The sequence below is a fragment of the Anomaloglossus baeobatrachus genome, chromosome 7, assembly GCF_048569485.1.
Source record: "Anomaloglossus baeobatrachus isolate aAnoBae1 chromosome 7, aAnoBae1.hap1, whole genome shotgun sequence".
Classification (NCBI taxonomy): Eukaryota; Metazoa; Chordata; class Amphibia; order Anura; family Aromobatidae; genus Anomaloglossus; species Anomaloglossus baeobatrachus.
The window spans coordinates 275,596,505-275,622,305 of record NC_134359.1 but is presented as its reverse complement, the minus strand read 5'-3'; the positions used below and the strand labels follow the sequence as shown (position 1 = coordinate 275,622,305).

At 48.4% G+C, this 25,801-nt stretch overlaps 1 protein-coding gene across 2 annotated transcripts in view; it reads left to right on the top strand.

Annotated features, from left to right (window-relative positions):
* Positions 1–25,801, top strand: part of LOC142245449 (uncharacterized) — a 106,291-nt gene that overhangs the window by 76,067 nt on the left and 4,423 nt on the right. The gene's annotated exons all lie outside the window — the stretch shown is intronic.

The window sequence follows — 25,801 nt, the reverse complement described above, 5'->3', positions numbered from 1 at the left end:
TTCACAACAGTACCCCCCCCCCTTGAGGAGGGGTCACCGAACCCTCGCCAACGCCACCGGGTCGCACGGGATGAGCATGATGGAAGGCGTGAACCAACCTGTCCGCATGAATGTCAGAAGCCACAACCCAAGAGTTATCCTCATGCCCATAACCCTTCCATTTCACAAGGTACTGAAGCTGACGCCTACTGCGACGGGAATCCAGAATTTTTTCAATTTTTCAACCTCATACTCCAGATCCCCTTGTACCAAAACAGGGTCAGGAGGCGCTGTTGCAGGAACTGTTGGCTCCACATGTTTCTTCAACAAGGACTTATGGAAAACATTGTGAATCTTAAATGACGCAGGCAGAGTCAAACGGAAAGATACAGGGTTGATAATCTCCGAAATCTTATAAGGTCCAGTAAATCTGGGCTTAAATTTAGGAGATGGAACTCTCATAGGAATATTTTTAGAGGACAACCACACCATGTCCCCTACTTTAAACCGGGGACCAACAGTCCGACGCCGGTTGGCAAACTTTTGGGCGGTTTCTTGGGACTGAAACAATTTATCCACTACCTGCCCCCAAATCTGCTGCATTCTGTTGACCACCGAATCCACCCCTGGACAGTCAGACGCCTCAAGCTGCCCTGAGAGGAACCTAGGGTGGTTTTATTAATTACTGATTAAAATATCCACAAACCCTGTGCAATTATAAAAGGAAAATAAAGGGAGGAAGGTAAGATTCTCACCCTATCCGATAAACCTCCCTCCTGTCCACTACCTACCGCGGGGATTGGCACCCTGATGTTTATGAAAATGGCGCCCCCATGTAAAGTGCATAGCGCAATATAATGTGCAAAAAATATAAACAAGTGCTTGACTACCTCCTCATGATTAATTTGGTTGACCTTACCTGGTTGCTCCTTGTTATGCATTTGCACTTTTTTATGCATTGACACTTTATCATTAGATTGGCTTCTTGGGGCTGACCTTACCTGGTTGCAGCTTGTTATGCATTTGCACTTTTTTATTCATTGACACTTTATCATTAGACTGGCTTCTTGGGGCATATGAGCTGTCTGACTAATTGCACTCATTTGCTCTTGAAGCCAGGATTTGTTTATATTTTTTGCACATTATATTGCGCTATGCTCTTTACATGCACTTTATCAAATATGCATATTAAGTTGCCATTTGAGCATTAACTGTATGTATCTAATTATTTTGGATACTCCTGGTCCCTGAGGTTATATATCTATTTAATTTGGATGTTCCTGGTCTATAATTACTCCAGGGTACACCAGAACTATCTGAGGTTAGTCTGAGCCTGGTGGTCATATGCGATTGTCCCAACTTTTCTGTCCACTAAGTTTGAATGTGCCCTACCCATGACCCTTTATTCTATCATTCATGACTGTTTTGACGGTCTATTAGGGATTCCATAGGGACAGCCACCGCTGTGTGGGGGCGCCATTTTCGTAGACATCAGGGTGCCAACCCCCGCGGTAGGTAGTGGACAGGAGGGAGGTTTATCGGATAGGGTGAGAATCTTACCTTCCTCCCTTTATTTTCCTTTTATAATTGCACAGGGTTTGTGGATATTTTAATCAGTAATTAATAAAATTTGCGTTTTAAAGGGTTATATGATTTTCAAACCTAGGGTGGTACCCAAAATTGCAGAAAAAGGGGGACACCAATGTGGTAGAGCTAGCTCTATTGTTAAGGGCAAATTCAGCCAAAGGCAAAAACGAAACCCAGTCATCCTGATCCGCAGAAACAAAACACCGTAAATAGGTCTCCAGGGTCAGGAGTCTTTCAGTCTGACCGTTGGTCTGAGGATGAAACGCCGAGGCGAAAGACAGCTGAACACCCAATTTGGAGCAAAAAATCCTCCAAAACCTGGATACAAACTGCACCCCTCTGTCAGAAACAATGTTTTCGGGAATACCATGCAAACGAACAACATGTTGGAAAAACAAAGGTACCATCTCGGATGAAGATGGCAACTTAGATAGGGGAACCAAGTGGACCATCTTGGAGAATCTGTCACAGATCACCCAAATCACAGTCATTTTATGAGAGACGGGAAGCTCTGAAATAAAATCCATAGAGATGTGCGTCCAAGGTTTCTTAGGTACCGGCAAAGGCAATAATAGCCCACTAGAACGTGAACAAGAGGGCTTGGACCTAGAACAAACTCCACACGACTGCACAAAACGACGGACATCTCGGGACAGGGAAGGCCACCAAAAAGAGCGTCTCACAAGATCCCGAGTACCAAAAATGCCAGGATGACGCGCCAAAACAGAGCAATGAACCTCAGAGACAACTCGGTCTCTCCATTGGTCCGGGACAAACAGTTTCCCTGTAGGACATCTCTCAGGTTTATCCCCCTGAAATTCCGCCAGTGCCAACCGCAGATCAGGCGAAATAGCCGAGAAAACTACACCATCATTCAGGATAGTAGACGGTTCGACAATCTCCAAAGAGTCAGCGCAGAAACTCCTGGAAAGGGCATCGGCCTTAACATTCTTGGTGCCCAGCAAAAAAGAGACCACAAAATTAAACCGGGTAAAAAACAAAGCCCACCTGGCCTGCCGAGGATTCAACCTCTTGGCCGATTCCAGATGAGATTCTTGTGGTCCGTAAGCACCACAACTTGATGCCTAGCCCCCTCCAACCAATGCCTCCACTCTTCAAATGCCCACTTCGTAGCCAATAATTCCTGGTTCCCCACATCATAATTCTGTTCAGAAGGAGCAAACTTCCGAGAGAAAAAGGCACAGGGCTTAAGTTTACCCGAAGTAGCGTCTCGTTGAGACAGAACAGCACCTGCTCCGATCTCTGAGGCATCGATCTCAACTTGAAATGGGCGAGACACATCAGGTTGCTGCAGGACTGGGGCAGAAGTGAATCGCCTTTTAAGCTCCTGGAAGGCCACAATTGCCTCTGGGGTCCAATGCTCAGCATCAGCACCCTTCTTTGTGTCTGTCAGAGATTTGACAATGGCAGATAAATTGGCTATAAATTTACGGTAAAAATTAGAAAACCCCAAAAACCGATGCAGGGATTTTAGAGAAGTCGGTTGCACCCAGTCGTAAATAGCCTGAACCTTAACTGGGTCCATTTCGATAGCGGAGGGAGACAAGATGAAGCCCAAAAAGGAAATCCTTTGCACCCCAAAGAGGCACTTTGACCCCTTAACGTACAGTGCATGATCCTTAAGTATCTGAAAAAACAGCCCGTACTTGCCCAACATGAGTCCCAATCATCAGAAAAAATCAAGATGTCCTCCAAATACACAATCAAAAATTTACCAATAAGGTCCCGAAAAATATCATTCATGAAGGCCTGGAAGACGGAGGGTGCATTAGTGAGCCCAAAAGGCATCACTAGGTACTCAAAATGCCCCTCAGGAGTATTAAAAGCCGTCTTCCATTCATCACCCTCCTTAATACGGATGAGATTATACGCACCCTTGAGATCCAGTTTCGTAAACCATTTGGCACTCTTCACTCTAGAGAACAGATCAGACATCAGAGGCAAAGGGTACTGATATTTGACCGTAATTTTATTAAGACGGTAATCAATACAAGGCCTCAACGACCCATCTTTTTTAGCAACAAAGAAGAAGCCGGCACCCAAAGGAGAAGATGAGGGCCGAATGTGCCCCTTCTCCAATGAGTCCCTGATGTATGACCACATGGCATCATGTTCGGGCACAGACAAGTTGAAAATCCGCCCCTTGGGAAATTTACAACCGGGCACCAACTCAATGGCACAGTCACAGTCCCGGTGTGGGGGCAGAGAATCGGATTCCTGGTCATTAAATACATCACGGAAATCAGACAAGAAGGCCGGAACATCAACTGCCTGAGCAGACGTGGATGACACGGAAAGGTCCTGATGCAAACCTTGACAACCCCAACTAGCTACTGACAAGGATCTCCAGTCAAGATCTGGATTATGGGTCTGCAACCACAGAAATCCCAGTACCAAGGTATCCTGTAGATTATGCAATACTAAAAATGTACAAGTTTCCTGATGCGCTGGTGCAACTCTCATAGGCACCTGGGTCCAAAATTGGGGTTTATGTTCTGCCAAAGGGGTAGCATCAATGCCCCTTAAAGGAATAGGAGTTTGCAAAGGAACCATGGGGAAACCACAATCCCTAGCAAACCCAAAAATCTATCAAATTGAGCGCTGCCCCTGAGTCCACAAAGGCAAATGCAGAAAAGGAAGACAATGAGCAAATCAATGTGACAGACAAATGAAACTTTGGTTGCAAAGAACCCACAGTAACAGAAGTAGCCAACATCTCTAGGGCAGACAGATGTTAATGAGAAGCATCTCCACAATAGAAGCACAGTCTATTCTTCCGTCTGAACCCCTGCCGACTAGCATTAGAAAGGACCCTATCACACTCCATAGGCTCCAAAGGCTGTTCCACAGGCACAAAACTAGCAGGTATCTTCCTGCGCTCACGTAACCGTCTATCAATCTGAATGGCCAAGGTCATAGAGGCATCAAGACCAGAAGGGACGGGAAATCCTACCATTACATCCTTCACAGAATCAGCAACACCCTTCCGAAAAAGAGCAGCAAGCACATCATCATTCCATTTGGTAAGGACCGCCCACTTTTGAAATTTCTGACAAAACGTTTTTCCAGAATCCAAACCCTGAGTTAAGGACAAGAAGAACGTTTCTGCTTGGTCCACAATATTGGGTTCGTCATATAATAAACCCAAGGCCTGAAAAAAGGAGTCCACATCACTGAGAATCGGATCATCAGACGCTAAAGAGAAGGCCCAGTCCTGAGGGTCACCACGCAGTAAGGAGATGACAATCTTAACCTGCTGTATGGGATTCCCTGAGGACTTAGAGCGCAGGTCAAAAAATAATTTACAATTATTTTTGAAGCTCAATAATCTCGACCTATCTCCCGAAAAAAATTCTGGAACGGGAATCTTAGGCTCTGCAAGGGGAGTCTGTGCAAGATAAGACTCTATATGATGAACTTTAGCATCAAGATGAGCAACACACTCACCCAATTCATCCATGCTAGAAAAAAAAGAACTCTTCCACGGAACCCAAAGAAGAGGAAAAACACCAAAAAAAAAATAAATTCTCAGCAGACTTTTTTTTTTTTCCCTTCCCTTTACCCTTTAAATTTGTTGGCCGGATGTACTGTTTTGATCCGGAACCATGGAAGACCACCACAAATCATTGGTAAAAGTGACAAGAGAATTGCCAACTAATCTGGCCGCCATCCCCTTACTAACCATTAACACTAGAAGTAGCCGAGGGGTGAACTAACATCCTGTGCACCGCGAACCCAGCCGGAGAACTAACTATCCTAAAGGAAGGAAAGATGAATAACTCTCTGCCTCAGAAAATAGATAAGAATAGCAAGCCCCCCACATTCAAAGACTGCGGTGATATAGGAAAAACACAATACACAGATGACAAGATTAGCAAAAGGTGAGGCCCCCACTGACTAAAATAGGAAAGGACAGGAAAGGGGCTGATTGTGGCCAGAAAGAGAAAAACCCTGCAAAATTCCAAATTCCTGATAGTACAAAAAGGCCCTCAGATTGCACGATCTGAACTCCGTCCTATACCAGGTGCTCTTGTCATACCAATGAACAGAAAACAAGAATCAACAAATAACAAATTCAAAAAGCCACAAACACATGGACTTAAAGGAGCTATACTCCAAACAGAACTGCAGGGACTTTCCCAGCTAAGCAACTGAGAGGGAAAATCCCTGCATGCAAATAAACTGAAAACAACCACAGCAAATGACAAACTCAGATAAGAGTAAAAGAACCAAACAATAAATAAAGAGCAAGCACTTATCTGGGGTAGATGTGGTGTGGAGCAGAATGAAGCAGGCTGGTGATAGAAAGAACTGACATCCGGCATAGCCTGCTATCAGACCAGGATTTAAATAAGCAGAGAGTTAGGAAAGGAAACGCCCATTGCTCAACACACCTGGTCCAAGTCCAAACCATTCCTGGCCACCAGAGGGAGCCTCCCAGCAGCAAAAACATAACTAACATTCACAACACCAGGCATCCAACAGCGCTTGGGCCTCGCCTGTAGTCCTCGTTCCTAAGAAGGACCGAACCACTCGGTTCTGCGTGGACTACAGGGGGCTCAATGCTGTCACGGTCGCCGATGCGTACCCAATGCCACGCATCGATGGCCTGCTCGATCAGTTGGCCTGGGCTCAGTACCTGACCATCATTGACCTGAGCTGGGGATATTGGCAGATCCTCCTGACCCGCAAAGCCAGGGAATGCTCTGCCTTTATTACCCCATTTGGACTGTACGAGTCCACGGTGATGCCCTTCGAAATGAGGAATGCCCCTGCCACTTTCCAGTGGATGGTCAACACCCTGCTCAAGCAACTTGAAGGGTACGCGGCCGCTTACCTGGATGACCTTGCCGTCTTCAGTCCCACCTAGGAGGACCACCTAGAGCATCTAGCACAAGTGCTCAGGCGGATCCACCAGGCAGGTTTGACCATCAAGCCAGGAAAGTGTCAGCTGGCCATGAGCGAGGTCCACTACCTGGGCCACCGGGTAGGCGGGCGAACTCTGAAGCTCGAGTCTGAGAAAGTGGAGGCCATCGCATCCTGGCCGACCCCCAGGACCAAGAAGCAGGTGATGTCCTTCTTGGGGACTGCCGGGTACTATAGGAGGTTTGTTCCACACTATAGTAGCCTGGCAAAGCCCCTGACGGACCTCACCAAGAAGAAGCTGCCCTCTGCAGTCGATTGGACAGTGGACTGCGAGACAGCCTTCCGGGCCCTAAAATACGCCCTGTCCAGCCTGCCCATGCTACAGGCAGCCGACTTCACGCGGCCGTTTGTAGTACAGACCGACGCCAGTGACTTCGGCCTCGGTGCGGTGCTCAGTCAGGTGGACTCTGCGAGCCAGGAGCACCCAGTCTTGTACCTGAGCAGGAAGCTGTTACCAAGGGAAGTGGCCTACTCCACGATGGAAAAGGAATGCCTAGCCATAGGCCCTGCAGCGTCTGCAACCCTATCTATATGGGCGCCGCTTCATCGTGGAGACGGACCACAATCCCCTCAGCTGGTTACACACCGTCTCCGGGACGAATGGGAGGTTGTTGCGATGGAGCCTTGCGCTCCAGCAATACAACTTCACCATTCGCCACAAAAGGGGCCGTGACCACGGTAACGCAGACGGGCTGTCCCGACAAGGAGAGGTTGCAGACGGGCGCACGGGGGAACACCGAAGTGTGCTGCCCCCTAGCACCCTCAAAAGGGGGGAGGTGTGAGGTAAATCCTGGGATATGAAGAGGAATTATGATTTCCAGTCATAATCGCTGTCATCACTCCGTGGTAGCACCCCCCCTCCCTTCTTCTTCTCAGATGTCCAACATCTGGAAAGGTGTCACATCCCATTCACACAGCAGAGGCAATCTCCTGTGATATGGAGATTAGATGAGTTGTGAACAAAGGACACAGGATGACCCCCTGCTGTGACCCTGTAACAGGAGTTCCTATCTCATCACCAGGCTTTTGAAGCTCCCAGACAGAAGGACTCCGGTAAAATATGGTTAATATCTTGTGAGCCATATTTCCTATAAATATGGCAAGCATAAAAATGATTTCCCTGTAAGCGGACGGTGCTAGCCCATATTTAATAGGGAAATGGGACCTTGGGAAGTACCCCAGGCGTGATATCGGCCAGTGGGTACCCAGCAGACCAGCGATGTGTGGTATCATTTTGCAGCTAAATTCGTAACTGTCAAAATGAGAGCATCGGCGTACGCCTACGACGTTCCCAGGCAAAGTTATGATTAATAATCCCATGGGAGTATCATTCTGACTCAAAGCAGGGGGAGTGGCGGTGTTTCCCTGTGAGGTCAGAAAGGTAGGAGGGGACAGGGATTTGACCAGGTTGATATCCCCAGTTCGGACATTTTGGCTTGTTCTTTGCTCGGGGGTCTGGTCGGGAAAGACCTGTGAGGGAGTTCTGGAAACCTGGTCTAACAGCGCCCCCCTGTGGCCAGACGCACAAGGTAACTGCTTGAATTGTATGCCTGCTTGTAATCCATATCTTGCTTGTAAGTGTACTCTGACATAACTGTATATTCTGTAGATTCCCTATTGTATATATTGTAGTTTCTAGTGTGCTTTAGGCTGATTAAATTATATAATTAATCTTGGGCTGTTCTGTTATCTCGATCGTGAATCCCACGTCTGTGTGTTCGGCTTAATAGTTACCATAAATCGGTTGGTGGCAGCGAGTTTGTGCCAAGGATCATTGTGGGGCAGCCGGTGAGATTAAAGGAGGTTTTTATATATTCTGAGGACGGGGGAATATATACCTTACTCTCACCGGGAACCCTTCAGTCATCGGCACAGGAGAATAGCGGCCTCCTTGCTTATTGTCGGGCAATTCCATAATTGGCCTGACTATAAGAGGGGCGCTAGAGAGCGCGTCACGTGCTCTGTCTGTCGGTCGGGAGGTAGAAAGGAGGGGTGTGACGCCCGCTTGTTACCCCCCGATCGTGACATACTGTGTTAAGGAAAATCACTAAATATGCAATATACATATATACGTGTTAGTAAGGAACAAAAGCATTGATAAATATGTGTGTTAGTTTACATCTACTAAACTATATACCTGAGTCTATGAAATGGCTGAATTAAGTATTTTTAGTTACTTAATTCTTATCCTCAACACGGACCTAAAAAAAAGGATAGGGAAATTAAAAACAGAATATTTATTATTTACTGGGTGTCACTAGGGAGGTTGGTTGCAGTGTATTTTCCTCTTTTTCCCTTGTGTGGCATTTTCCATCTCAGCCACTCTTCCTTGTTTTCTGCTTCACCTTCCTTTATAAATTATTTCAATAAAATATTTTTCCCTTTTGCATTTATATTGTGGTCCTGTAGTCACGTTTGGGTTTTCCCCTAATTAACAATTTTGGCTTTATACTTTAGGGGTCACCTATTTTTTTAGGTTCTATGTCTATCCTCTTGGACCAGACCATTCCTTTTAGGAATTATTTGTAGGTTTTGCTTTAAAATGGTGGTAGGAGGGATAGGGGAATTAGAGCAAGCGCGTTATACTTACCAGTCTCACACACGGCTGTAACGCTGCTTCCGGGGCCACTCATTATCCTTCATACATATGCACTGCTACCCTCGCCCATCGGCAGTGCTGGTGTCTGTGATTGGTTACAGAACTTACAGTCATACTGCGCCCCCACCCTGTGTGTCTGACTGCTTTCAATCACAGACGCTGTATGAGTTCCTAGATTGGTGTAAAAATAAATTAAATTGGCTTAGAGTCCCCCCATATTCGGATACACAGGTAAATCAGATGGCTACAGGCTGCAGCACCCAGCCGTGTGCTTATCTTGGCTGTGTAACAAAATAAGATGGACCGCATGCGGCTTTTTTATAAAAAATGTTTCAATAAATCATTTTTAAAAACCTGAATGCGGTCCCCCTCAATTTTGATACCCAGCCATGATATAGCTGACAGCTGGGAGCTGGTATTCTCAGGCTGGACCCCCCCCCAGCCTAAAAATAGCAGCCTACAGCCATCTAGGATTGTCTACTTTATCATGGCTGGGTTCCAAAATTGGGATATATATGTCTGATGTTGATACACAGCCTTCATCTGCGCTGGGTATCATATTATGGGGGACCCTACCTCAATTTTTTTTAATTATCTTTACACCAATCTAGACACACACAGAGTCTGTGATAGAAAGCACTCAGAGACCCTGCAACTGCCGGTGGGCAGGGAATGCAGTGCACATGTACGAAGGCTGTTGAGTGGCCCCGGAAGTAGTATGAGCAGCCCCAGAAGCAGTGTTACAGCCGCACGTGAGATTGGTCAGTATAAGGCTCCTGCTTTTCCCTTTGTTTTATGTGTTTCAGTTTTTGTTTCCATAAATTCCCTCATTCAGCTAAAATACGGATTATATATGGCTGACAATGTGATAGCGGTATGTGTGATAACCCTGCCTGTGCATAATATGGATTTAAGAATAAACTGAGATGATAGATCATCAATGACACATAAGAAACCTCATTTAGTGTTTTTTATGATATCCATCATGGCTCCAGCATTAATATGTAACGTATGTAGCAGTAGTAATTGTTTTGTTTTTTTTACCTTAGTTTTATTAACAAAATAGTCAAGTCAGACATGGTACACCACGGATTGTACATAGCAAAAAACAAATGATAAAGTACCAATCAAGCATCAAAGCTAATCACCATCTCTGGTGCAACGTTATTGTCTATCTACTTTAACATTGGAACAATCAACGTATCTCTGTGATAGACATGCAGGCAGCTTATTCAGAATTAGTCTGAGATAACCATAACTAAAAATCACAGAAATAACACAACAGACAAAAATAAAGTATAACCATACTATCACTATTTGCCGCTGGAGGATGTCACACCTTCAAATTGCAAAAAGAATCATTACGTCCATTAACCTCTCTCTTAAGTTTCTGTGAGTGTGTTGGTAGAGGAATTCCATAGATCCCAGATTTTACCCCACAGGGGCATACTAACATACGTACTAGGCAGGAATTAGCAATATGCACCCAGAACTGCTCGTGGTTCTGGGTGCTTATTGCACCTGACAGGTTCCATTTAACAACTGCCTGTTAGATCACTGCAGCATATACATGAACCTTAACCCTTTCACTACTAGAAGAAATTTTAATATGCTCCAACTCAGGGTAAACGACGAGCAGACACAGAAGGGGATCTGCGATCAACAACATACAGTGACCTTCCGATCCCAGATCCCCACCTGAGATCACATCAGGCTGTGACACACTCATGACATAGTCACAGCCAGGAGTAGATTATAAGAGCAGAAAATTTCCTGGGTTTATCCAGCCTTATGTGTGCTGCAATGCCATTGCTTCCTTATACACGAACATATGGCTCCTCCACCCTGCATTGTGCAACTTGAGGTAGTCACCGAGGCGGTGCAAGGAGCTGTAAGGCTATGTGCCCATGTTGCGTTCTATTATGCAGCGTGTAAGTCACTGCATGTGCGTCTCAGAACGCAGCCAAAATTCTGCATTCTGAAATGCAGTGTAACTACAGAATTCCTGCAGAATTCATGCGTTCTGGATGCTTGCTCTGCCATGGGAAAAGCATCCAGAATGCACATTGTTCACAGTGCGGTCCCACTCGGCTCTGCTGCATCCACATAGACTTACAGCAGAGCCAAGTGGGACCGCACTGTCAAGAAGAACATGGCTGGCTGCAAGACTGTGCAGCGCGATCAGATGAACTCGGATGAACTTCACGCAACTTCATTGTGATCGCGCGGCTGTCTGTGTGCCGCGACTTGATTTGCGATCAAAGGTGAAGAATTCACTGGAGACCGCAAATCTCCTGAGTGACTGAAGTGCGCCGCGCGATCACAGGTACCGTCACTCAGGTTACCCGCAGCCAGCTCGAGTCCTCCACCCGAGACCTGTTGCCGCGGGTAACTTGAGTGACATCTCCGCTGACAGTGCAACTCACTTCAGTTGCTGCGTGGAGCTGACAGGAGCGGCGGTGTTCTACGGCCGCTCCTGTCCTCTTCATGTAGCAGAGCCGGATGCGTCATGGGACCTCGTGAGGATTACGCCGGACCTGGAGGGGTGTTTGGGGATTTTAATAAAGTGGTGAAAGAGGGTGTGTTTTTGTCTTTTATTTCAAATAAAGGATTTTTTTGGGTGTTTGTGTTTATTTTTTTTCACTTACAGGCTAATCATTGTCTCATAGACGCCTGCAATGATTAACGTAGGACTTAGTGGCAGCTATGGGCTGCCATTAACTCCTTATTACCCAGATTGCCAATGCACCAGGGCAATTCTGGATGAGCCGGGTAGAGTCCCAGGATTGTCGCATCTAATCGATGCAGCAATTCCGGGCGGCTGCTGGCTGATATTTTTAGGCTGGAGGGCTCCCCGTAACGTGGGGCTCCCCATCCTGAGAATATCAGCCTTCAGCCATGTGGCTTTATCTTGGCTGGTATCAAAATTGTGGGGGACCGCACGCCGTTTTTTTAAAATTTATTTATTTTACTGTGTCATATAAAACTGTTGAAGGATCCTCACCCCTCTCCTCTTTGCCATCAGCCACAGATCGTCATGACGATTATCTGATCGGCCTGAAAGTCTAGGTATTTATGGCTTTGGGAGATGGTAGAGCTAAGCCAAGGGATGCAGAGAAAGACAATCGTTTGTGCTGTTGGAGGGGAAAAACTCCTAAAACCGTTTTTAAGCGCTACGTTAATGCTAGAAAAATGAAAAACATTGTCAGAATCCCTGTGGAGTGCTGAACCCAGCGCACAGTTTCGCTTGACGGGGAGATTGCCGGTATCATGATAAATTAGTATTGGCCAGTAAAATCGTGCTAGATGCGTTGTGTTTGGTATCTATGTAAATGTAAAATCGAGATATGAAATATGACGCTAATATCTTTCACCTGAGTGGCCCAGGGGCAAAGATATGTGGAAAGCTAGAATTAAGGAACCTTTGGGACAATCTCGGCACAGCCCACAAGAGACTGTAAAATGAGGTCACAGAGAAGGGGGGTTACCTAAGGCATAAAAGCGACAGCTCCTTTCTGGGGGAGTCAGTCAGTACTGGAGGGCATCAGTAAAGGTGGTGCTGGCCGATTATACCATCTTCTTCTCTTGGAGTCCCTGCACTCCCTAAGTTTGGACGTCACTTCTATGGCACGAGTTTAGTAAGTTTCACGTTTATACCCTTTACTTTTATGTAACTGTCTATACTGTAATTGTATTGTTCCCTTTTGTAAATTCTTGTATATTTTTTAAACACTGCCTATTTTCGGATTAAATATATAAAATTTAATAGTTTCTTTCCTCATGCTTTATATACGAATCCAAAATCCCGAAGGGCCTTATGCTACCTGTAACTGGTCCCCAGCTATCCCGAAAAGCTGGGTAGTGGCAGCGTAATTATTATTGCATAGAATTATTGGAGTGCTATCATTAAGGGTACTGAGGTGTATATATATTCCATTAGTGGGAATCGGTGATATATACATTTACCCTTGCTGTAAGACATCCAATATTTGGCGTTATCAGCTCAGCAGCCTCATCTTATGCATTGTCCTGCAGTACAAAAAGTGGCCTGCAGACAAGGGGGGCGCTAGAGAGTAGTCATATTTGTGACAAATTAGCGAACAGCTGCGTGATATCTGAGTGACTCCCCCGGCTGTTCATGACAAATTGGTGGCAAGCAGTGAGATATAGAGCATTAGTGATCTGGTGTGAGCAATCATCCCTTTCACTAAAAACTTGCAAATGTTTTGAGGATCGAACTCAGTGTTTAAATATACCTGGAACAATACTGTACATGTAGCAGTTACCCCTCCCTGCGCTCTTGTTTTTCTATCCTATCTTTTATTTGGCAATTATGGCTGCATTGACTGAAGCCTGGTACAGCCAGCTGACGAAAGAAACTCGGATTGCCATCTGCACGACCAGAGAGATTGATGTCAATGGCAAAAACAAGCCAGACCTCATTAAACAACTGTTACAATGGGGCGCAAAGCAAGTCCGTTCCCCCAGTGCTGATGACGGGGAGACAAGCCAAGCCCTGGATGATACTGCGACCAGGGCCTCTTCTGCAGCTTCAAGCCAGAGCAGCGACCGGGGCAGCATGGACTCCTACCTGCAGACGGCCCTACAGCAACTCGCTGCAGATGACCGGGAGGGACGGCTGAAGCTCATTCAGCAATTTCAGGAGAGAGCCGAGCGCCAGGCCCAGGCTGAGAGAGCCGAGCGCCAGGCCCAGGCTGAGCGAGCCGAGCGCCAGGCCCAGGCTGAGAGAGCCGAGCGCCAGGCCCAGGCTGAGAGAGCCGAGCGCCAGGCCCAGGCTGAGAGAGCCGAGCGCCAGGCCCAGGCTGAGAGAGCCGAGCGCCAGGCCCAGGCTGAGAGAGCCGAGCACCAGGCCCAGGCTGAGAGAGCCGAGCGCCAGGCCCAGGCTGAGAGAGCCGAGCGCCAGGCCCAGGCTGAGACAGCCGAGCGCCAGGCCCAGGCTGAGAGAGCCGAGCAAGAGGCCAAGCGAGAAGGCTGAGAGGGCCGAGCGAGAGGCTGAGAGAGCCAAGCGCCAAGCCCAGAGAGACCATGAATTGAAGGTCATCCATGCCCAGCAGCAGACCTCTTCCTCACTGAAAGGTGAGTCCAATAATGCCAGCAGCTTTAAGCCCCGACCGGAGCACTTTCCTGTGATGGAAAAGGACGGGGATTTGGACACCTTTCTGAGGGGCTTGCAGTACCAGTTGCCCCCAGCACAATGGACACGATATTTAACCCCAGGGCTGTGAGGCAAGGCCCTGGACGTGTTTGCCAGTCTCCCTCAAGAGCAGAGTGGAGACTATGAGGCCATAAAGCAGGCCCTAATACGGAAGTATCAGCTGACTCCAGAGGTGTACCTAAAAATATTCCGGACCCTCCAGCGCGGACCTCATGACAGCTACAGTGATTTGGTGGGTGGGCTGCAAACCACCTTTGACCAGTGGATCCAAGGACTGTCCGTTACAACCTTTTGAGGAGCTAAGGGACCTAATGGTGAAGGACCAACTCCTACATCTTTTGTCCTGTGGAGGTTCGACAGTTTGTTATGGACCGAGAGCACAAGAAGGCCTCAAAAGCAGTCCAGGTTGCCGACACCTATGAGGCCAACCGTGCATCAGGGGTGCGGAAGCCGTCCACCGCCAGCTAAAAAGGAGGGGGTAAGATGACAACTACGACCACCCCTGCCCCTACCAGCTGACCTCCCGTAGGTCCTGTGTCATCCATCAGTGCCCGGCCCACCTCTGACACTCGCAGGTGTTTTTCCTGCAACCAGCCTGGACACCTCAGCTCCGCTTGCCCAGAGAGGCAGAAGAGGAACCCCACATCCAAGGGCCTAGTGCAACTGTCCTTTTGGTGGGGGAAGGCGGGTGGTAGGGCCTGCGAAAACCTACACTCCGTCACCGTTGGCTGAACCCCCATTGCGGGGCTAAAGGACACTGGGGCCGACCGAACACTGATCCGCCCCGAACTGGTGCCTCCTGAAAACTATATCCCGGGAAAACTCCTGACTATCACTGGGGCTGGGGGTGTTCGCCAATTCTTCCCACTGGCCCGGGTTTCCCTCGACTGGGGTGCTGGGAGAGGGTGGAGGGACGTGGGGGTGTCCGAACATCTACCAACCAATGTTTTATTGGGGACTGATCTGGGACGATTGGTTGCACAATTTCTCCCTGATGACCCTCTCCATTCCGATAAGTCATGTGATACAAATGTTGTTAAGTGATGTGATGCAAATGTTGTTAAGTCATGTGATGCAAGCGCTGTTCAGTCATGTGACCCGAATGCGGATATCGAGAACGTGATTACAAATGTTGTGCATGGTAAGAAAGTGGAGGTTTATACAGGGGAACTCAGCCATGCCACACTGCAGGGTGACGTGGCTGAGGACGACCCCAAGGTAGCAAGTGTCTGTGCTGACAGAGATGGAGGCAGACATGAGAACCACGAGGAAAGTGGTCAAATACAGCTGACCAGTGTCACAGCGGACAGTGACACAGCCGGTGGTAACTGCCCCAGGATTGGCACTCCTCCTAAGGTACTACGGGATGAGGAGCAAGTAGCACCCAGAGCCGGTCAGGCTGATGGGGAAGAATTATCCCCCGGTGAGACAGCCTTCATCCGTGCTGTCACCCGCAGTCAGAGTGCCCAGAATGCAAATGAAACCTTGCCTTCTGACACCTTTTCACCCAGAGGGATAACGGAACTGGTTACGGACCCAGAGCAGGTCCCAGGGGGTCCCGGTGAGGTTGGAACCTTATGTCAGAGTTCCGGGATTTCCAGTTTTCTTTTGAAAGAGCTTGCCCTTTGTTAACATGGAGTTTTCTGTTCTGTTGCCCTACTTCCTGTCCATCTGTTTAAAAGCCGCCCCTAAGCTTAGTCCAGTGCCTGAGTATACTGCTTCCTGTGTGCTCCTGCCCTGCTGCTCTTGGTTCCTGATTGTTATTTGGATCCTCTTGAAAAACAACCGAATCTGACTCTGGACTTCACCTGGTCTCATCTAGCTGTGCCCGGACTCCGTCTGCCGTCTTTGGTCGGCACTTCTGCCCGGTTCCTTCCGTTTCATAACCACTCTGGACTCACATCACGTACGGACATCTTTGGACTATACCTATTGCCCTTTTGTGTCCCGGCTGCTGCGCATTTAGGCCTTCTGGGGTGATTGCCAGACAGTCCCTGTATAGGGGTTCGCTCTTGGTGGTTCCCTTTCGCTCCGACCCTGGAAGGTATTTCCTGTGTTTATGTTCTACTGTGTTTTTGTTCCGTTTATGTACATATTGTTGGTTGCATATTATAAACGTCTTGCACCAAGAACTCGTCTCTGGTTGTCATTGCCCTAACGCAATCGAAATCCTCAGTACATACAATAGTATTACATTATACTCAGGCCATAAAAGGATTTTGCTGGGGCAATGACTGAGACACGAGTAGATCAGCTCTTCTCCATGATTAACTCATTACAGCAGAAGATGGAGGCGGTGCAAACTAAGCTTAGAGATGTGGAGGTACAGCTGGGCCATGATCATCAGGTACTGGGTCCGGCTATTCAGGATTTGCAAACCAGAGTGGAGGCTCAGGAAGCCGCCCCCACTACGTCCGTATCAGCTGCCGGTATGCCTAGGTTACCCCCATTTCGTTTCAGTGGTGATCGTAGTCAGTTTCGTGGATTTGTTAACCAGTGTATACTGTTTTTTGATGTACATGCTGATTATTACCGTTCTGACCGGTCAAAAGTGTTATGTATAATCATGTTCTTAACCTCCCGAGCACTGGCTTGGGCTAATCCTATGATAGAGAATCGTGATATCCGTTTAAATCACCTGGATGACTTTTTAACAGCAATGGCGCAAATGTTTGATGATCCTAATCGCCGTGCTACCGCTGAATCGGCTCTCCTTTCCTTACGTCAGGGAAAGCGGTCTGTCGTTGAATACGCCACTGAGTTCAAAAGGTTAGTGGTAGACACCGACTGGGGAAACAATGCGTTATTGTCAGTTTTCAGAAAGGGTTTGTCCGGTACCATCAAGGACGAGTTAGCTCGTTCCGAATCTCCACGGGATTTTGAACTGTTTCTCCAACACTGTGTGCGTATCGATACCCGCTTGACGGAACGTAGACAGGAAAAATGGGCAGCTGTAAACCGGGTAACCAACTTTGCGTTTCCTTCTAGAGAACCCGCTCTCAAGACGCCACGGGAGGCCGAGGATGTTCCTATGCAAGTGGACTCTCTACAAAAGCGAGAGACCAACGAACGTCGTGAACACCGGCTCCGTGAGCGTTTGTGTTTCTATTGCGGTCAATCGGACCATTTTCTGATTGACTGCCCAAAACGTCCAAATCGCCCAAATAAGGTATTGGCAGCCATGGCAGAGTGTGACAACACGGACGCAGAGTCCGATATCTCTGAGGCAAGTGGACACCTGGATGCGGTATTTCCCTTGACTGTAATGTCAACTTCACCTAAGGACTCAGAAGGGAAATACACCCATTGCTCGCTTCCCATTCAGATACGGTGGGAGGGACAGTTAATTCCTACATCTGCTATGATAGACTCTGGGGCAGGGGGAAATTTCATGGACTCTTCTTTTGCCAGGAAACACGGTATCCAGACTCAACAAAGATCCTCACCGGTTACCATGGAGACGGTAGACGGTTCTCCATTAGTTTCTGGACCAGTTGATCGGGAGACAGTACCCCTAGAATGTGTGATGATGCCAGGTTAGCAGGAGACCCTTGTTTTCATGTTAATTTCTTCTCCCCATTTTCCGATAATTTTAGGAATTCCTTGGCTGCGGTCTACAAATCCAGTCATCGATTGGGAGACTAAAGAAATATCCTTCCCACCGCAGAGTGGTCCGACCATTAGTCCAACTGTACCGGTTCCAGTAACACCGAATGCGGAGGGCACTGTAAAGGTACCTGTTCTACCCCCGGTTTATCATGACTTCGCTGATATATGCGACAAAAGAAAAGCAGATCGGCTTCCCCCGCATAGACCGTATGATTGTCCCATAGACTTACTCCCAGGGGCAGAGATCCCGTTTGGTCATGTCTACCCGTTGGCGGCACCTGAGTTAGAAGCACTAAAAGGTTACATCGATGAAAGTCTAGCCAAGGGATTTATTCGCCCTTCTACCTCACCAGCAGGGGCACCCATCTTTTTTGTGAAAAAGAAAGAGGGGACTCTGAGACCTTGTATCGACTACCGGGAACTAAATAAGATAACCATCCGGAACCGGTATCCGTTACCGTTGATTCCTGAACTATTGGAGAGAGTTCAACAGGCTAAGATATTCACTAAATTGGATCTCCGTGGGGCATATAATCTACTCCGCATACGTCCCGGGGACGAGTGGAAAACAGCGTTCAGATGTCGGTATGGACATTATGAGTATCTAGTGATGCCTTTTGGACTTTGTAACGCCCCTACGGCTTTCCAACACCTAGTCAACGATATTTTTAGGGATATAATGGACCAATTCATGGTGATTTACCTGGATGATATCTTGATCTTTTCTGATTCCCTACAGGAACACCAGGAGCACGTCAAGACAGTACTTACCCGACTGAGGGATAACCACCTGTATATTAAACTGGAGAAGTGCGAATTCTATTGCTCAAAAATACAATTTTTAGGATATGTCATCTCTCCTCAGGGACTGAACATGGAGTCTGGCAAGATGCAAGCAATTCTAGACTGGCCGGAACCGGGAAACATCAAGGAGGTACAACGCTTTGTCGGTTTTGCCAACTTTTACAGACGCTTTATCCGTAACTTTTCAGAGATCGTCCGTCCTATCACTCTGTTAACCAAGAAAGGACAGAAGTTTGTGTGGTCCGCCCAGGCACAGGAAGCTTTCAATCGTCTCAAGGTTTGTTTTACCTCAGCACCAATACTAATACACCCGAATCCCGCACTCCCCTTTATTGTGGAAGTCGACGCTTCCGATTATGCATTAGGGGCTATCCTTTCCCAAAGGACTGGGGACAAGAGTCTCTTGCATCCGTGTGCTTTCTTTTCTCGCCGGTTGTCCCCTGCAGAAAGGAACTATGACATTGCGGACAAGGAATTGTTGGCGATTATTTCAGCTTTTAAGGAATGGAGACACCACTTACAGGAAGCAGCGCAGCATGTGATAGTTCTCACAGATCATCGTAACCTGGAATTTCTTAAATCTGCCAGGTGCCTGTCTCCATGGCAAGCCCGTTGGAGCTTGTTCCTTAACCAGTTCAATTTTATCGTTACATACATACCGTCCAGGGTCACGTAATGGGAAAGCCGATGCCTTGTCCCGAATCCACGCCATGGACTCCGTGCCCGGAACCCCGTCTCAGACCGTGTTATCTGATGCCAATTTCGTTGGAGTAATCCAGGACCAGGACTTGTGGAAGGACATCAAGCTGGCCTATGATGGTGACGTATTTCTTGCTGCCCCCCCGAATGATGTGACTCTTGTTCTTCGGAATGGTGTGTGGTTGAGAGAGCGACGTATTTATGTCCCGGAGGCCGTCAGACTTCGGGTTCTCAAATTGGTCCATGACTCCGTGTTGGCAGGTCATAGGGGGGTACAGAAGACGCAGGAATTTCTGAGTCGTTTTTTCTGGTGGCCAACCTGTTTAAAGGATGTGAAAGACTATGTTCACTCATGTGTGGTTTGTGCCCGGTGCAAGGTCCCTCGTGTGGCTCCTACGGGACTCCTTCAACCGTTTCCCGTTCCATCTCGCCCTTGGGGATCCATCTCAATGGATTTTATTGTGGAGTTGCCAGTCTCAGGTGGTCACAATACCATTTTAGTGGTGGTGGATCGGTTGACAAAAGCTGCTCACTTTATTCCATGTACCGGTCTTCCCTCAGCCGCAGAGACAGTGGATTTGGTTATCCAGAATATATTCCGATTGCATGGGGTACCAGATGAGATCATCTCTGACCGGGGCGTGCAGTTCACGTCTAAGTTCTGGAAGGGGTTTTGTTCGGCACTCCATATTGATGTCTGTTTGTCTTCTGCATACCATCCTCAGACAAATGGGCAAACCGAATGGACTAATCAAACCCTGGAGCAGTACCTACGATGTTATGTCAGCCATCTGCAGGACGATTGGTTGAAGCTGCTTCCTTTGGCGGAGTTCTCGTATAACAACACTCAGAGCAGCTCCACTAAGGTAACACCCTTTTTCGCTAACTTGGGTTACCATCCGAATGTTTTGCCTAGGTCACCGGTGGCGGTTTCGGTGCCAGCGGTGGAGGACAGATTGACGGAGCTACGACAGAATCTGGAGGTTTTAAAGGACTCTATGGCTTCGGCTCAGGAGCGTTACAAGAAGTCGGCAGACACTCACCGGAAACAGGCACCCATGTATAAGGTAGGGGACTCGGTGTGGTTATCCACCAAAAATCTGAGATTGGGTGTTCCTTCGCAGAAGCTGGGGCAGAAATTCATCGGTCCGTTTAAGATCACCGGGATCGTGAGCCCTGTGGCCTGTCGGCTGAGGTTGCCGCACCATTTGAAGGTACACCCGGTCTTTCATGTTTCTCTACTCAAACCTGTCTCCCCTAATACGTTTCATGGTCGTATCGTGCCTCCTCCTCCGCCTGTGATGGTTGACGGCCAGGAGCAGTTCGTGGTTGAGGACATTATTGACTCCCGGCTCCATCGGCATCGGCTTCAGTATCTGGTACGTTGGCAGGGGTACTCCCCCGAGGACGATTCCTGTGAACCTGTGGGTAACATTCGAGCGCCCCGGAAGGTTGCTCGGTTTCATCGGCGGTACCCAGACAAGCCGGGCCCTGATCCGTCCTGAGGCCGTTTCTGGGGGGGGGGGGAGTACTGTCAGAGTTCCGGGATTTCCAGTTTTTTCTTTTGAAAGAGCTTGCCCTTTGTTAACATGGAGTTTTCTGTTCTGTTGCCCTACTTCCTGTCCATCTGTTTAAAAGCCGCCCCTAAGCTTAGTGCAGTGCCTGAGTATACTGCTTCCTGTGTGCTCCTGCCCTGCTGCTCTTGGTTCCTGATTGTTATTTGGATCCTCTTGAAAAACAACCGAATCTGACTCTGGACTTCACCTGGTCTCATCTAGCTGTGCCCGGACTCCGTCTGCCGTCTTTGGTCGGCACTTCTGCCCGGTTCCTTCCGTTTCATAACCACTCTGGACTCACATCACGTACGGACATCTTTGGACTATACCTATTGCCCTTTTGTGTCCCGGCTGCTGCGCATTTAGGCCTTCTGGGGTGATTGCCAGACAGTCCCTGTATAGGGGTTCGCTCTTGGTGGTCTCCCTGGGGGAGTCCGGTGCGTGGTCCCGGGAATTCCCTTTCGCTCCGACCCTGGAAGGTATTTCCTGTGTTTATGTTCTACTGTGTTTTTGTTCCGTTTATGTACATATTGTTGGTTGCATATTATAAACGTCTTGCACCAAGAACTCGTCTCTGGTTGTCATTGCCCTAACGCAATCGAAATCCTCAGTACATACAATAGTATTACACCTTAACGTCACTTTTGGCTGCCTCTAGCCAAGAGTTCCAGGTGGCTCTACGAACTGATGCCAGTCTAGAGACTTTAAGGGACCTCGCAGAGAAGCCTTCCTCCGAGACCGATAAGGAGAGGATATTCTGGGACCAGGGGAGGTTGTACCGGGAGACTGTTCCCTGTAAGCCCCAACAGGAGTGGCTGAAGGAAAGACAGCTGGTGGTGCCTCACTGCTTCAGGAGTGAGTTGCTGCGGATTGCCCATGAGATCCCACTCTCCGGACACTTGGGGGTCAGTTAAACCAAGGCCCGGCTGTCTCACCACTTTTATTGGCCTAAAATGGGGACAGATGTTGCCAATTACTGCCGCTCCTGTATCACATGTCAAAGAGTGGGAAAGTCAGGGCCTGCTCCCAAAGCTCCCCTGATCTCTTTGCCGGTGATAGACTAGCCTTTCCAGAGGGTCGCTGTGGACATCTTCGGGCCTCTGGCCGTTCCCAGCAGCTCTGGAAAACGTTTCATCCTTACTGTGGTAGACTATGCTACCCGGTATCCGGAGGCAGTGGCTCTGTCCTCAGTTAGGGCCGATAAGGTGGCAGATGCCCTCCTGGCCATATTCTCCCGAGTAGGATTTCCCAGGGAGATGCTTACCGACCAGGGGACTCAGTTCATGTCTCGTCTAATGGAGGCTCTCTGTAAGAAATTGCAGGTGCAGCATCTGGTATCAAGCGCCTATCCCCCAAAGACCAATGGTTTGTGTGAGCGATTTAATGGTACCCTTAAACAGATGCTTAAGATGCTGGTTGAGTCACATGGACGTATCTCTCACACCTGCTGTTTGCCTACAGAGAGGTACCACAGGCCTTAACAGGGTTTTCCCCCTTCGAGCTCCTGTAGGGCAGACGAGTCCGGAGGCCTCTTGGTCTAGTAAGGGAATCCTGGGAAGAGGAACTGAACTCCCCAGAAGTGTCCGTTGTGGAGTATGTCATTCGGCTCCGTGACAAAATGCAGTCAATGACGCGGCTGGTGCATGAGAATATGGTGCAAGCCCAGGCCAGCCAGAAGCTATGGTACGACCAACACGCTCGAGAGCGGGTGTACGAAGTGGGTCAGAAGGTGTGGGTCCTAGTCCCAATGACCCAAAACAAGCTTCAGGCGGCCTGGGAGGGTCCATACCTTGTGTATCAGCACCTCAATGACGTACACTACAAGATTACCATCGACCATGCCAGGAAGAGGCAAAAGGTCTTCCATGTCAACATGATGAAAGCTCATCATGACAGGGAAACCTTCGCCGTTCCTGTGTGTAGCCTTCCTGAGGAAGGCGAAAGCAAAGTCTTGGTGGACTTGCTCGCCTCAGCCCAGGATGGAGGGTCTATCGAGGAGGCGGCATTCAACCCACAGCTATCCATGGACCAAAGGTCCCAGCTGCGGGAGGTATTCCGGCCCTACCTGATGACCTTCACGAATGTCCCAGGGAAGACATCCCTAGCCACCCACCAGGTGGACCCAGGGAGTCATTCCCCTGTCTGTCAACCCCCATACCGTGTCTCCCTAGAGGTACAAAAGGACATAAAAGGGAGATCGATGAAATGCTAATCCTGGGAGTGATCCAGAGGTGCAAATGTGCATGGGCCTCGCCTGCAATTTTGGCTCCAAAAAAGGACCGGACAACCCGGTTTTGTGTGGACTACAGGAGGCTAAATGCAATCACAGCACCCGATGCGTACCCAATGCCACGCATCGATGAGCTACTGGATTGCTTAGCCGGGGCCCGGTACCTGACAATCATGGACCTGAGTCGAGGGTACTGGCAGATTCCAATGTCCAAGGAAGCACAAGAAAGGTCCGCCTTCATCACCCCATTCAGGCTGTACGAATCCCTCATCATGCCCTTTGGCATGAGAAATGCTCCTGCCACTTTCCAGCGATTGGTCAACCAGCTGCTTGAGGGACTAGGAGGGTTTGCAGTCGCTTACCTGGATGACATTGCCATCTTTAATCCCACTTGGGAGGAACACCTGGGGCACCTGGAGCAGGTGCTCAGGTGGATCCAAAGAGCTGGTCTGACTATAAAGCCAGGGAAGTGTCAGATCGGCATGACGGAGGTACAGTACCTCGGACACCGAGTGGGTGGCGGAACCCTGAAACCAGAGCTATGGAAAGTTTATGCCATCACCTCCTGGCCTACCCCCAAGTCAAAGAAGCACGTGATGTCCTTCTTGGGTACAGCAGGGTACTATAGGAAGTTCGTTCCTAACTATATAGTGCTCTTGCTAAGTCGTTGACGGACCTCACCAAAAAGAAGCTACCGCAAGTAATCACCTGGATAGATGACTGTGAACGGTCCTTCAGAGCACTGAAAGCTGCCCTCGCCAGTTCCCCAATCTTACAAGCCCCAGACTTCACCCAATGGTTCATAGTTCAGACAGATGCCAGTGCATTTGGCTTGGGTGCAGTACTCAGCCAGATAAATGGGGAGGGAGAAGAGCATCCGGTGTTTCTCAGCCGAAAGCTTTTATCCCGGGAAGTGGCCTACGCCACTGTGGAGAAGGAGTGCCTCGCTATAGTGTGGGCCCAGCGGAAACTGCAGGCCTACCTATATGGACGCAACTTCACCATAGTAACAGACCACAAGCCTCTCAGCTAGCTACACCGGGTTGCCGGCGACAATGGTAAGCTACTGCAGTGGAGCGTGGCACTACAGCAGTATGATTTTACCATTCAACACAAGAAGGGTGTTGAGCATGGCAACGCCGTCGGTCTGTCCCGGCAGGGGGATGCCAGCGAGGTAGGCTTAGGAGACGATCGGCAAATCAATCTCCCATGCTACCTCAAAAAGGGGGAGGTGTCATGTAAAACTGTTGAAGGATCCTCACCCCCCTTCTCTTTGCCATCAGCCACAGATCGTCATGATGATTATCTGATCAGCCTGAAAGTCTAGGTATTTATGGGTGATGGTAGAGCTAAGCCAAGGGATGCAGAGAAAGACAATCCTTTGTGCTGTTGGAGGGGAAAAACTCCTAAAACAGTTTTTAAGTTCTACGTTAATGCTAGAAAAATAAAAAACATATTGACAGAATCCCTGTGGAGTGCTGAACCCAGCGCACCGTTTCACTTGACGGGGAGAGCGCCGGTATCACGACAAATTAGTATTGGCCAGTAAAATCGTGCTAGATGCGTTGTGTTTGGTATCTATGTAAATGTAAAATCGAGATATAAAATATGACGCTAATATCTTTCACCTGAGTGGCCCAGGGGCAAAGATATGTGGAAAGCTAGAATTAAGGAACCTTTGGGACAATCTCGGCACAGCCCACAAGAGACTGTAAAATGAGGTCACAGAGAAGGGGGGTTACCTAAGGCATAAAAGCGACAGCTCCTTTCTGGGGGATTCAGTCAGTAGTGGAGGGCATCAGTAAGGGTGATGCTGGCCGATTATAACATCTTCTTCTCTTGGAATCCCTGCACTCCCTAAGTTTGGACGTCACTTCTATGGCACGAGTTTAGTAAGTTTCACGTTTATACCCTTTATTTTTATGTAGCTGTCTATACTGTAATTGTATTGTTCCCTTTTGTAAATTCTTGTATATTTTTTAAACACTGCCTATTTTCGGATTAAATATATAAAATGTAATAGTTTCTTTCCTCATGCTTTATATACAAATCCAAAATCCCTAAGGACCTAATGCTATCTGTAACGGGTTCCCAGCTATCCCAAAAAGCTGGGTGGTGGCAGTGTAATTATTATTGCATAGAATTATTGGAGTGCTATCATTAACGGTACCGAGGTATATATATTCCATTAGCGGGAATCGGTGATATATACATTTACTCTTGCTGTGAGACCTCCAATATTTGGCATTATCAGCTCAGCAGCCTCATGTTATGCATTGTCCTGCAGTACCAAAAGTGGCCTGCAGACAAGGGGGTGCGCTAGCGAGTAGTCGTGTTTGTGACAAATCAGAGAACAGTTGCGGTATATCTGAGTGACTCCCCTGGCTGTTCATGACATACTGCACTACATAGACCCGCCCACCGACGGCTGTGATTGGTTGCAGTGAGACAGCTGTCACTCAGCGTAGGGGCGTGTCTGACTCCAACCAATCGCAATGTGCGCGGAGGCCGAGCGGGCAATGTGCGCGGGGGCCGGGGCCGAGCGGGCAGTGTGAGCGGGGCAGAGCGGCGCGGACAATGTATGCGACGTCATTTTGGAGCAAGACAGACAGACC